The sequence below is a fragment of the Ascaphus truei genome, chromosome 12 (genome assembly GCF_040206685.1).
Source record: "Ascaphus truei isolate aAscTru1 chromosome 12, aAscTru1.hap1, whole genome shotgun sequence".
In the NCBI taxonomy this organism is placed as follows: Eukaryota; Metazoa; Chordata; class Amphibia; order Anura; family Ascaphidae; genus Ascaphus; species Ascaphus truei.
This window is the reverse complement of record NC_134494.1, coordinates 8,557,205-8,569,706: the sequence shown is the minus strand read 5'-3', so window position 1 is coordinate 8,569,706 and position 12,502 is coordinate 8,557,205. Positions and strand designations below refer to the sequence as shown.

Below are 12,502 nucleotides of genomic sequence, written 5' to 3'. Positions count from 1 at the left end.
AAGCAGGTGCTCGGAAGGGATAAAGGTATCTACGTATAACAGTGTTTATCCAAGAGGGATCAAAAAAATATCCCCATAGCACCCGGCACTCAATGCCGGAGAGATTATTCCGGACGACAATATTCCAATAGGAAAAATTACCTATTTCATCAAATGTATAGGGAATTAGTGGCCCTTGTACTAAAAAGTCCCAAGAAAATAATAAAGTTTTATTGGTCTAAATACTCATATAAAAACACACATGTATACATCATTCAAAACTATTAAAATACCCCATTCAGAGGTGGCTATTAGGATCAGTAGTGGTTCAGTGAACTATCTTTCATAGATAGGAACTCTAATGATTCTCATACTGTACATACATTACAGTGATTCATGCCGTGCTGTATACCATAGAGAGTTTTTCAGAGTATCACCTTATATAGGTTTGTTTAGGCTTGTTGGTGTAACATTTCTAGCATAAATGAATATATTCCTTATTCATATATATATTGATAGAATAGCCCTATAGATGTGCTGAGTCTACTGTCAAAGCATATAATTAGCTTGCAAAGTTCTTAGTATATAGCTGTTCAGCATTCCCTATACAAATTGTAACATACAGTAGCGGTTTACGGACAATCTATGTAGCATATTATGCCTAAAGTATATATATAGAGCAAATATGGGTGCCTAATGGCCTTATGCAGCCCCAAAAGTACTGCGTGATCACAGCGGGTCACGCGCCGAGTCTGTATCAGGACTCGGCAAAGAATACAAGCCTGTCTTCTCTCTTTGCGGCTGATCACTGAATATCGCCACTTCTGATGACGTCAGCAAGTGACGTCTATTCCCGACAACCGTTTCACGTAAGGCTACGCTTCTTCAGGGGTGGATGAGTCTCATCCTGGACATTATTTTTGTAGTAGTTTCTTAACCCACTCACCCCCTCTGGGGTCTCACGGTACACATTCAATCCCACTGAAGCGCATCACACTTGATCACTTTGTGATCTTGTAAAATGTGTCTTGCTACTGGTGTATCTACAGCATTTCGGACTCTCCCCACATAATCTGTATTGACCGCATATGGGCAGATCAAATAGCGTTTATTCACTCCTATACCTAACACCTACCCATTTTTTAAGGGGGTCAATATGACCTTTTCATTTTATGCACTTCAGTCAGATGTATTACCCATGATTAACACGTATTTAGAAGCTGCCACATAGTATTATCTGGGCTCTATATATATTTTAAGCCATACTTCATCCACACTCGATGAATCTTGAATAATTGTTGTCTTTGCTGCTGAAACAACTGATGTTTACCTGCAACAACTGATCCTTACCTTTATAAACCTATATGGATCTTAAATACCTTGAGAAATAACGAATTGTACATACAATGAGACAACGCAGTCAGTACCTGAATAATAATTTTATTCCTTTATTACAGAAAGCAAATAAACAATGATGACTTGGGCATCCAGGTATAGAGTATTAGTTAATTTAGAATCTGTATTGACCACTTTTGGGCAGATCAAAATAGGGTTCATTCACTCCTACACTACACACTTACTTACCCATTTCTTAATGTGTCTAGATTACTTTTTCCTTCTATGCACCTTAGTGAGATGTATTACCCATGATTAACATCCATGTAGAAGCTGCCATACAATTACAAGCTGCGCTATATACATTTTCAGACCTACTTTATCCACGAACCTTGACTAAATGTTGTTTTGCTGCTGCTATATAACATGAAATCACTGATTTTTACCTGCAGCAACCGATACTCACCTTCATATACCTATATAACCACGGATCCTAAGTGCCTTGAGAGGTAACAGAGTATACACACAATGAGATAACATAGTCAGTACCTAAGAAACTTTATTTCTTTATAATGGGAAGTAAACAAACAATGACGACATAACGATATAAGACAGACATGTAGGAGGATCACGGGTATAACCCTGCCCCCTGACGCAAAGAGGGGCGGGAGTATCAAACGAGGAAACAGATAAATACTTACCATTAAGTCCAGGATGAGACTCCTCCTCCCCTGAAGAAGCGTAGCCTTACGTGAAACGGTCGTCGGGAATAGACGTCACTTGCTGATGTCATCAGAGGTGGCGATATTCGGTGATCAGCCGCAAAGAGAGAAGACAGGCTTTTATTCTTTGCCGAGTCCTGATACAGACTCGGCGCGTGACCCGCTGTGATCACGCAGTACTTTTGGGGCTGCATAAGGCCATTAGGTACCCTTATTTGCTCTATATATATACTTTAGGCATAATATGCTACATAGATTGTCCGTAGCAAATGTAACCCCTATGTTACAATTTGAATAGGGAATTCTGAACAGCTATATACTAAGAACTTTGCAAGCTAATTATATGCTTTGACAGTAGACTCAGCACATCTATAGGACTATTCTATCAATATATATATGAATAAGGAATATATTAATTTATGCTAGAAATGTTACACCAACAAGCCTAAACAAACCTATATAAGGTGATACTCTGAAAAACTCTCTATGGTTTACAGCACGGCATGAATCACTGTAATGTATGTATGAGAATCATTAGAGTTCCTATCTATGAAAGATAGTTCACTGAATCACTACTGATCCTAATAGCCACCTCTGAATGGGGTATTTTAATAGTTTTGAATGATGTATATATGTGTGTTTTTATATGAGTATTTAGACCAATAAAACTTTATTATTTTCTTGGGACTTTTTGGTACAAGGGTCACTAATTCCCTATACATTTGTTGAAATAGGTAATTTTTCCTATTGGAATATTGTCGTCCGGAATAATCTCTCCGGCATTGAGTGCCGGGTGCTATGGGGATACTTTTTTGATCCCTCTTGGATAAACACTGTTATACGTTTTTTTTTTATCACAGATTAAGTATAGAGATCCCCAACAATAGAATATATTTATTTATTGATTAAAAGGTTGCATAGTTACATATTACATAATTACATAGTAGGTGAAGTTGAAAAAAGACATATGTCTATCAAGTTCAACATATGATAAATTTAGACTAAAGATACATATCCTGCTGTTTATTTGCATTTACAGTATTTTTATCCAGAGGAAGGCAAACAAAAAAAACCAGTAAAACATCATCCAATGCTGTATCATAAGGGGAAAATTCAATTCCTTCCTGACTCCCAACTAATGACAATCAAATTTCCATGTTTACTTATTTGGTATATCCCTGTATACCATTGCGCCGAGGTGTGAAGTCACCACACGGTTTTGGCTTAGGCCCCACCCCCATGACGCCACGAAGAAGCTCCCTCGCGCACCTACGCACCGGTGCCGTGTTGCCAGGGACACGCACGGGGTTAACACGATTACCTACAATTACTCCACACCTGCGGTACACTCCGCCCCTGCTTTCCAGTGGACAGAATATGTCTGATTATTCATTCCTCACAACCTGGTGCAGCCCTGCTATTGGCTGTCACTCCCTTATATGTTCAGCCAGCCCTCCTCCAAGTTGGCTGAGCATAACTATAGTTTGCGACTTGTGCTTGCCTCAAGCAAGCTGCTGTTCATCTTGCCTTGTTTCCTGCCTGCTGCTTTTGTTGTACCTAACCCTTGCTTGTTCCTGGACCTCTGCCTTCTCTGACCCTTGACCTCGGCTTGTATTTGGACTCCGATCTTCTATTGTAAGGAATCGAGGAGCGCGTCCTCCGCAGCGCAATCCCTCCTTACCTGCTGCCTTGCACAACCCCGCTGCCTATACAGCGCACGCACTCATGGAGGAGCGTTATGGACATCGTGGAGTCTGGCTCCGCCCCCGGTTACGGGGCGCGCGTCAGCGTCGCGCAGCGCACACACATGACGTGTTTGCACCGCTCCCAAGCTGCGCATCAACAATCTAATCACACCCACCTGTCTCCTGCACCGCTCCACCTATCCTTGCCTCTGCTGTGGCCACACCTTTACTCCTCCCCTTTCTCACGTTGGTCCTGTTCGCCTATATATGCTCAACGACCCCTTTTTTGTCCTCACCGGACAAAAATCTCTCCGCTGAACCCGGTCTTCCTACTCCTAATCGCTACAGCAGTAATGTTATAGGGTAAACAGCAATAGCTTCTGTCCATGTAGTTGGCAATAGGTGAAATAAGTAGTCCCCTACTTAGCGATCTAATAGCCCTACTGTATTGTATGCAGACAACAGAGATCCTTGGCACAGTTGATAGAAGGTAAATAGAACAGGAACAGAGCACGCAGCTGATGTTGTTAGGAGCCGGGGAGCCATGTGACCAGTGTAGGAGCATTCCTATTGGACAGCCACCTCCTCCCCAGCTATTGGACAGGCACCTCCTCCCCAGCTGTCCAATAGGAATGCCCCTACTCCAGTCACATGGTTCCCCCGGCTCCCACCAGCAACAGCTGTTTGCTCTGTTACTGCTGCTCCCACCGGCTGAACAACCACTTCAGCTGCTGCCACCGCTACCAGGACGTCTACTGCTGCTCCCAAGCTGTCGCTGAGTTCCTCCTCACCCTCCGCAGCGATCTTCCTCACGCTGCAGATAAGTGTATGGTACTCAGCAGAGTACCTGGTACCCGGCCCGGTGAAATTGACCATTTTCCCTGGGTACCTGGTAATCTGTTACCCGGCAAAATTCAGGACCCGGCCCAACACTAACATAAACCACATTGTTACTAATATGTATAGATCTATCAACTGTGCTAAGGATTTCTTTTGTGGGCATGGTTTGACACTGTGCCAGTCAATGGGCAGAGGGGGTGGAGGTAGTTGCCCCGGTACGGGTGGTTAGGTCACCTCAGTGGGTAGCGGAGGGGTGTTAACCCCTTAATTACCATAGCGGTTAATAACCACTATGGTGAGTAAGGGGTTAAAGGCTAACAGTTTTTTTTAATTTTACTGCCGGTACCCACTGATGACAAGGACCTTCATCGTGGAAGGGGTAAATACAACTTTAATTTACTATATGCTGGCTGGGTAATGTCTCATCTTTAATGGGTAAATGCATTATTATCCTGATTTGGATAATAGGAATTTTGCCCATTATTGTACTTTATGTGTTGGGGGGGGGGGGGGGTGAGGAGTTGTTGGGGGTAGAGGAGGTGGGTAGTAGGTTTGTGATATTTTAATGTTTATTTTGGATAGAGGGGTGGTTGAAGGGGGTAGTTTCCCCGGGGTGGGTAGTTAGGCCTTTCAGGTGGGTAGCGGGAGGTGTTAACACCTTTGTTACCATTGCGTTTACTACCTCTCGCAAACTTCCCGGTTGACCTAACCACCCACCCTGGAGATACTACCCCCTTTACCCACCCCCTCTACTCCCAATAAACCAGGTACTCTGGTTAAAACCCTTCATTGCCTTAGTGGCTAGCCGCTAAGATAATTAAGTTTTTTTTAAATTTTCTTTTTTACCACAATATTGAATCAGGGGGTCTCTGGAGCTCAACCTGCATTAATTTCAGCCTCAGGGACCCCCTGCTTCCCGAGTTACAGGCCCCGGTATGGGGTGCCGGTCACGTGACGCAGAACATTTAAACATGGCTGAAATACCAGCACCCCATATCAGGGCCTGTAACTAGGGAAGCAGGGGTCCCTGGAGCTGAAATTAATGTGGTTTAGGTCTGGAGACCCTTACAGACGTATGTGGTTTGTTAGGATTCACAAAGTGGGAGTCCCATTCAGAAGCAGGGACATCGCTGTGTTATTCCTGATGGGCCATTCCCCCCTGCTGTGGATGGTCAACTCTTGGCACGCTGTGCACCATTATATGCTCTACGGCTGCTGATACAGTAGATATAAGTGGCTGCATCTGTAGTTACAACAATGATCAGGATTGAGAATGACACTCAATGCACATTTTGCCACGTATATGTGCACTTGGAGAAACTGTTCCCGGGAGCATACAACTGTCAGAAGAGTGGGCAAGTGGTCTCTTTAGAGTCTCAGATTTCTGATCTGAAGAGGAAACTTGCAATATTGAGGGGTATTAAAAATCTTGAAAGGTGTTTAGTGCTCACTGAGCAGGCCCTGGCTGGGTGCAGATGGTGGCGCTGTGAATGAAGAGCAGTTAGGTAGCTGAGTAACAATTAGAAGTAGTTCTGAGTTTACCCACCCCAATAGATTTGCCCTATTGAGTGAAGATATTGGGACTCCATTATTAGGAAGGTAGAGAGGGCATTCTGTTGCCATTACTGCATGAACTGAACAGTTTGTTGTCTTACGGGTGCTCGAGTTCGGCACATTGCAGATTGCAGACAGATTGTTGGGAGGGGCTGGGACTGAACTGTGGGTCTCGGTACACGTTGGCACAAATGACAAGTTAGAGAAAGATGGATGGTCCTAAAAAAAATTCAGCGATTTAGGCCGAAAGCTTAAGGCAAGGACCTCCAAGGTAGTATTTTCTGAAATACTACCAGTGCTACAGTATGCACTACCACCGGGAGACAGTCAGAGATTAGGGAGGTTAATGCATGGCTAAGAAAGTGGTGTAGGAAGGAGGGCTTGGGTTTTTAGAGCACTGGGACAACTTTTCTGAGAGGTGCAATCTTTATGATAGGGACAAATTGTACCTCAATGAGGAGGGATCTTCTGGGCTATGGGGGAGAATGCTAAAAATGTCAGAGGAGATTTTAAGCTAGGATGTAGGAGCGGGGGAAAAGAAACAGATAACGAACTGAATAAAGGAGGATGGGGAATTAGCAATGGGTCATGGAGGTAGAATGGTAGCAAGTGCGAGTTTGGCAAGCAGGGAGACACCCATATTAAATACAGATATTACTTGAAAACTTCTAAAGACTAAACCCAATTGCTGTAGAAAAGCAGGAGCAGATAAGATATTAGGAAAAAATACTTAAATGCATGCTTGCTAATGCAAGATTCATGACAGATAAAATGGGGCAGCTTGAATTAATAGCTACAAGGGAACAGTATAATATAGTGTGAGGTAGTATATAAGAGGTTAACAACTCTCACTTTAGCAGACCAGAAAACCACACCCTAGGTTGAAGGTCTGCTAGCTGATTGGAATGGGGAGCTTTAAAAGGTAGGCAGCAGACCTCCTTCTGTCTCTCATTTTTGCCTTTGGTCTCTGAACTTTTCAACCGTGTTCAAGGGGCTACCATCTTCACCAAATTGGATCTGCGTGGCGCCTACAATTTGGTAAGGATTCACCCAGGGGGGTGAGTGGAAAACGGCCTTCAACACGTGAGACGGCCATTATGAGTACCTAGTCATGCCCTTTGGTCTCTGCAATGCTCCTACCGTCTTCCAAGACTTCATCAATGAGATCGTCAGGGATCTCCTTAATCAGTTTCTTATTGTCTATCTGGACGACATAATGATTTTTTCCATATCTCTTCAAGAACATATCGGACACATCAAACAGGTACTATTACGCCTCCGTGAAAATCATCTTTTCGCAAACTGGAAAAATGTAAGTTCCATCAAACTTCTACGGCATTTTTTGGAAATGTATCCAGCTAAAGTAAAGGCAGGTCTGGACTGGCCTCGCCCTACTACTCTTAAGGCCGTACAATGGTTTTTGGGCTTCGCAAATTATTATCGCAGGTTTATTCAGAATTTCTCTACAGTTGCCCCCATTACTGCTTTGACCAAGAAAGATGCGTATCCTGCTTCTTGGCCGCCAGCTGCCATTCAATCCTTCGACCAACTGAAAAGAGCCTTCATGTCTGCCCCCATTCTCATTCACCCGGACCCCAAACTACCATTCACCTTGGAGGTAGACGCATCTGATGTCGGGGCCGGAGCAATCTTATAACAAAGAAGATCACCTCAGGCCAGGCGTCTATTATGACGTAGGGAACAGGGAACTCCTGGTCATCAAGCTTGCTCTCGAAGAGTCGAGACATCTGTTGGAAGATACGGAGGACCCTATCACCATCTTAAACGATCACAAAAATCTGCTCTACATATAGGGTGCCCATCGCCTGGGTGCTCGACAAACCCGCTGGTCGCTTTTTTCCCCTACTTAAATTATATTATTTTTTTCTACCAGGTTCCAAAAATGTTAAAGCTGATGCTCTCTCATGACAGTTCATGGTTGACGATAAGTCAGAGGATCATCTAGAGACAATTCTTCCTTCTAAGTACATTCTCTCCGCCAACACGTTTGCATACTGGACGACATTCTACAAGATCAATCTCGTATCCCTGAGTGTCTCGAAGTCCCAGAGGCCTGCCTTTTCAACTCACAACAATACCGGGGGAAAGTTCTAGAATGGGTAAATTCCTCCAAATCATCTGGACATCCAGGTACCAGAAGAATCATCGATCTTGTGGAACAGACCTTCTGGTGACCTGGCATTGAAAGGTACATTAAAGAATTTGTCTATGCGTAATCGACATGTGATTGAAACAAGACTCCCTGGAGCAAACCACCTGGACTCTTACATCCTCTTCCCATACCGGATTGTCCTTGGAACCATTTGTCTATGGACTTTATACTGTAGTAGAGTTTCCTGTTTCCAAGGGGATGAACAAGATTTTTGTTGTCGTTGATCGCTTTTCCAAGCAAACACACTGTCAAGAGAGAGGGGATTTGGCCCAGGATTAAAGGGGTTACACCCCATTGGTCCACCCTCTACTCTCACCTGGGAAGCAATGGGTTAACTGGACTGGGGTCCAGTAATGTGTTTTTGCCTTGCTTCAGCCATCCAACTGTTTATTCCCCTGTATAAATGTATTGTTTCTGGGCCAGTGTCTGCACCACACACATACTGGGGCTTAAGAGGTTAATAAGCTGCAGTTTAGGAAAATACATTAGGATGCATGGTGTCTTTTCAGAAATATCTGGGCTTCAAAAGGCTTGATTGAAGTTGGGTGTGAAAAGTACATAGGGGGTTTGGTCTATGTTAACACATGTGGCTGGTAGACAGCTAGGACCCAGGCTGGGGCATTGGGTGTGAAATATAGCACCGGTGACAAATGTTCACTACACCGGAGTCCCTGCTTCAAAGCATGTATTGATGGGGGCCAGGGGTGCGGTTACGCAAGGAGATAACAGAATGAGTGACCTTATTAAATATAAGAATATTATGAGATGTTCTCGGCTGAACATGCTAAGAGTTACATATGTGTAACTGGGGGACCGAGCCGCAAATAATGATTACAGACACCTGATGTTTAGCCGGTCCTAAGAGACAGATATTAATATCTCTCTTAATTTTAGTATTACACGGTAATATTTAGTCTCATTGGGAGCGTCATGCGTGACGGAATGTATTAATATGACTCGCATGCCAGTAAGTACTACTGAACGAAGTTATGAAGTTATTTAGATAGGAAAAGCAGTTTTTAAACGTCCTTGGGTGGGAGGAGTTTTACTCTGAGGAAAACTGTCAACCTCACCACTGATTTATGAGAGGGGTTGGGTTTAGGTTGTGTTCAATGGGAAATAATTGTATAAGAACCAGGCTCAGCCTATGGCTATTGTCCTTTATGTCTTCATGGGTCTTCATGTGTCTTCATGTACTGCACCGACACACTTTATTCGAGCAAATACCCAGTATGTACCTGGCAGATACCTGGAATGCGCCGCTCCTCACCTCTAACAAGCCCCGTTGCGTTTGCCTTCCCAGCCTGGGTTCATGCCTGGCTGACGGGCGGCTGATCTGTTAAATGATAATGATTAGGATTAAATAGGCTGCAATGCTTCGCGTGTCTACCAGATGGCATAAATTCATGAATTGTAATGCAGTATATATATATATACTGTGCAGTATTGCAGCCAGCGGGAATAAAATGCTTCAATCCCTGCCTGGAAAATACCTCAATGCACTCGGGCAGAAAACAGTCACAAACCTCAATACACCCGAGTATACCCGAATTCGTGGGACTAGCCGAGCTCGAATAAAGTGTGTCGCCAGTTTATGATCTTCATGTATTGCTGTTTTGTCAATATCTGAAACTGAATTATGGAAGAAATGGCCCATCCTGTATCCTGATGGCTTTCTTGTCCTAACCTTTAAGTAAGTGTCCATATTTTGTCTGTTATTTGTATAATCTCGTGTGTTCACCTTTTTCAAGGAATAAATTATATTTTATCATATCTAAGTCTCGTCCGGTTCAACCCAGTTATATATTTGGTGTGTATTATTATAGCCTGTCTCAAAGCTACCGTCACAGGCTTATAATAAAAGTGGTGGCAGCGGCGGGACTGAACTGGACCTGTATTACAGTGTACGGAGGGATACTGTAATATAGTGGGAACTCGATGGTAATTGCGAGTTCCTGGGACTAAAGATATTGAACACACAGTGTACAACATATAACACAAGATATGGCACCTTTTCACTGTTCCCTTACTTGTGAGAAGCATTGCCTCCAGAACCAAAGTGCTGGCCATCCGTGTGACTGGAGCCGGGCACCGAGACCGGAGGAGTGCATCAAGTCGGAGCGGGGACCAGCAGCCGGCAAGGCTGAGAGAGAGGAAGCGATCGGTGAGCATGAAACCCGGCAGGCTGAGCAAAGATCCACAGCTGCAGCCGCTGAGACTTGTGGAGGGAGCGAGTGGTCTCGGAGACCACAGAAGTCTTGCACCAGGAGAGGTAACGGCTGTTGCGGTGGCCTGTCCATTTTCCCTGAAAGAGCTAGCACTGGTGTGTGCGTTGGGCAAGACGTGGTTCCCGGCGAAGTGGACCCAGTTCATGGCGTTGGTACTGCACCGATCCGCTTACCCCCTCCCAGAGCTCAGCGCTCATGCAACTCCGCTCTGGACTCCGTTGCCCCTTGCTGGGGTTAGTCCACTGGCGGTGGAGAAGCTCCGGAATGAGCCCGGCGCTCGAGCAACTCCACTCTGGACTCCGTTGCCCCTTGCTGGGGTTAGTCCACCGGTGGCAGAGAAGCTCCGGCAGGCGCTGCGGCACTGCCAACAAACGGGCCACAATAATGCCCGGTGCCCAGACCGTGCGCGGTCGGGCAAAGAAGCCCCTCAGGGCCAGCAGTCACGAGCTGCGGACAAGATGACCCAGTTAGCGGCATCCTCCGATGGCTCCCGCCCAGCCAGGGCGACAACTTTTCACGGGATGAGTCCTGGAGAACCTGGCCGGGCTGCATCGGCAACAGCGGCGGAGAGCGGCGGCCATCCACCTGATCCCGGCGGAGAACCGGCGGCGGCGGAGAAAAAGCCGCCACTCCGGCATCCTGCCAGCGGCAATTTTATTTGGGGGGAGGGTTGGGGTGTGTGGGAGGCGGGTGTTTCACATTGTTCGGTGGAGTCGGTGATTCCCAGCGATGACCGGAGCCCCGCAATCCACACCGGCGACCCTGCATCAAAGCCGGGTACTGCTGCGGCAGCTACCCGGGGCTCGCCCATGGCAGCGATGGCGGTGGAAGAGCCGCGATTCTGGAAAAGTGCCGGAGCCCTTTCTGAGTGGGGGGTGGGACAAGGTTTGCGGGAGGGGGTTATTTTACCTGGTTTTGTGGGAGCCGTGTTCCTACACAAAGACCGGGGCCCCTTGTCCTGCACCGTTGTACCTGTACCCAACCCGGGCGCTGTCGCGGCAGCGGCCCATTGCTGCCCAGCCCAGATGGTGCCGGCGGTGGCCACTCCAGTCCCCCTGCAATCGGGACCAATGAAGGCGACGGTCTCTGCAGGGACCAGCGAGGTAAGCCAGACCAAGTCGCAGACTGACCCTGACTTATTTTTCCCTATGACTGTACCACGTTGTTTCACTATAGGGGTGACCGGGAGGTGGCAGGAGATAGGGGTACCAGGGGAGGGGAAGGAAGGGAAGCTTGTAGGGCAGCCAGACTTCCTCATTACCCTTGAGGAGCAGCAAGGGGACTCTCAGTTAAGAGCCCCACTGTTGCAGCCTTGCTATGGGCTGGAGGTATCAGGGGTTGTGGCAAAGTTAGACCACCCCCAGATTACCTGCCAGCCAGGAGCTAAGGTGGGTGCATCTGCACCAGCAACCCTGAGCTCATCCCCGGTAATGGGGAGGCAGTGTCAGGGAGATGGGCTCACTCATGTGTCCCTAGGATCCAGGTTAGGATTAGCTAGGGATAAGCGGAGTGAGGGGAGGCTGCAGGTAGGTAGCCAGCATCAGATCTCAGGGAGAGAATATGGGCTAGTGGTAGCCGGGGAGGGAAAGCAGCAGGTATGGCAGCTAGAGTTCCCCATTACCCTGGCAGAGCCTCAGGGGGTTTCTCAGATCAGCAACCCCCTGTTGCAGCCTAGCTATGGGCTGGGGGTATCATGGGCAGTGGCCAGCTTGTGCCACCCCAGGGATACCTGCCAGACAAGAGCTAAGGCGGTTGCATCTGGAGAGGTGCCTCTGAGCTCATCCCTGGTAAGGGGGAGACAAGGTCAGGGAGGTAGGTGCACTCAGGTAGTTCCAGGGTCTGGGTTAGGATTGCCCAGGGGGGAGAGGAGTGCAGGTGGGCTGCAGGGAGGTAAGCAGCAGGAGTTATCAGCCAGGGCTGAGGTGCTGGGCCTAGGGGAGGCTAGGCAGGGAGACACCATGGAGCAGGGGGAGATAGGAGTTCAGT

At 46.6% G+C, this 12,502-nt stretch overlaps 1 protein-coding gene across 4 annotated transcripts in view; it reads left to right on the top strand.

The window, feature by feature from the left end:
• Positions 1 to 12,502, top strand: part of LOC142463887 (tesmin-like) — a 365,821-nt gene that overhangs the window by 158,967 nt on the left and 194,352 nt on the right. The gene's annotated exons all lie outside the window — the stretch shown is intronic.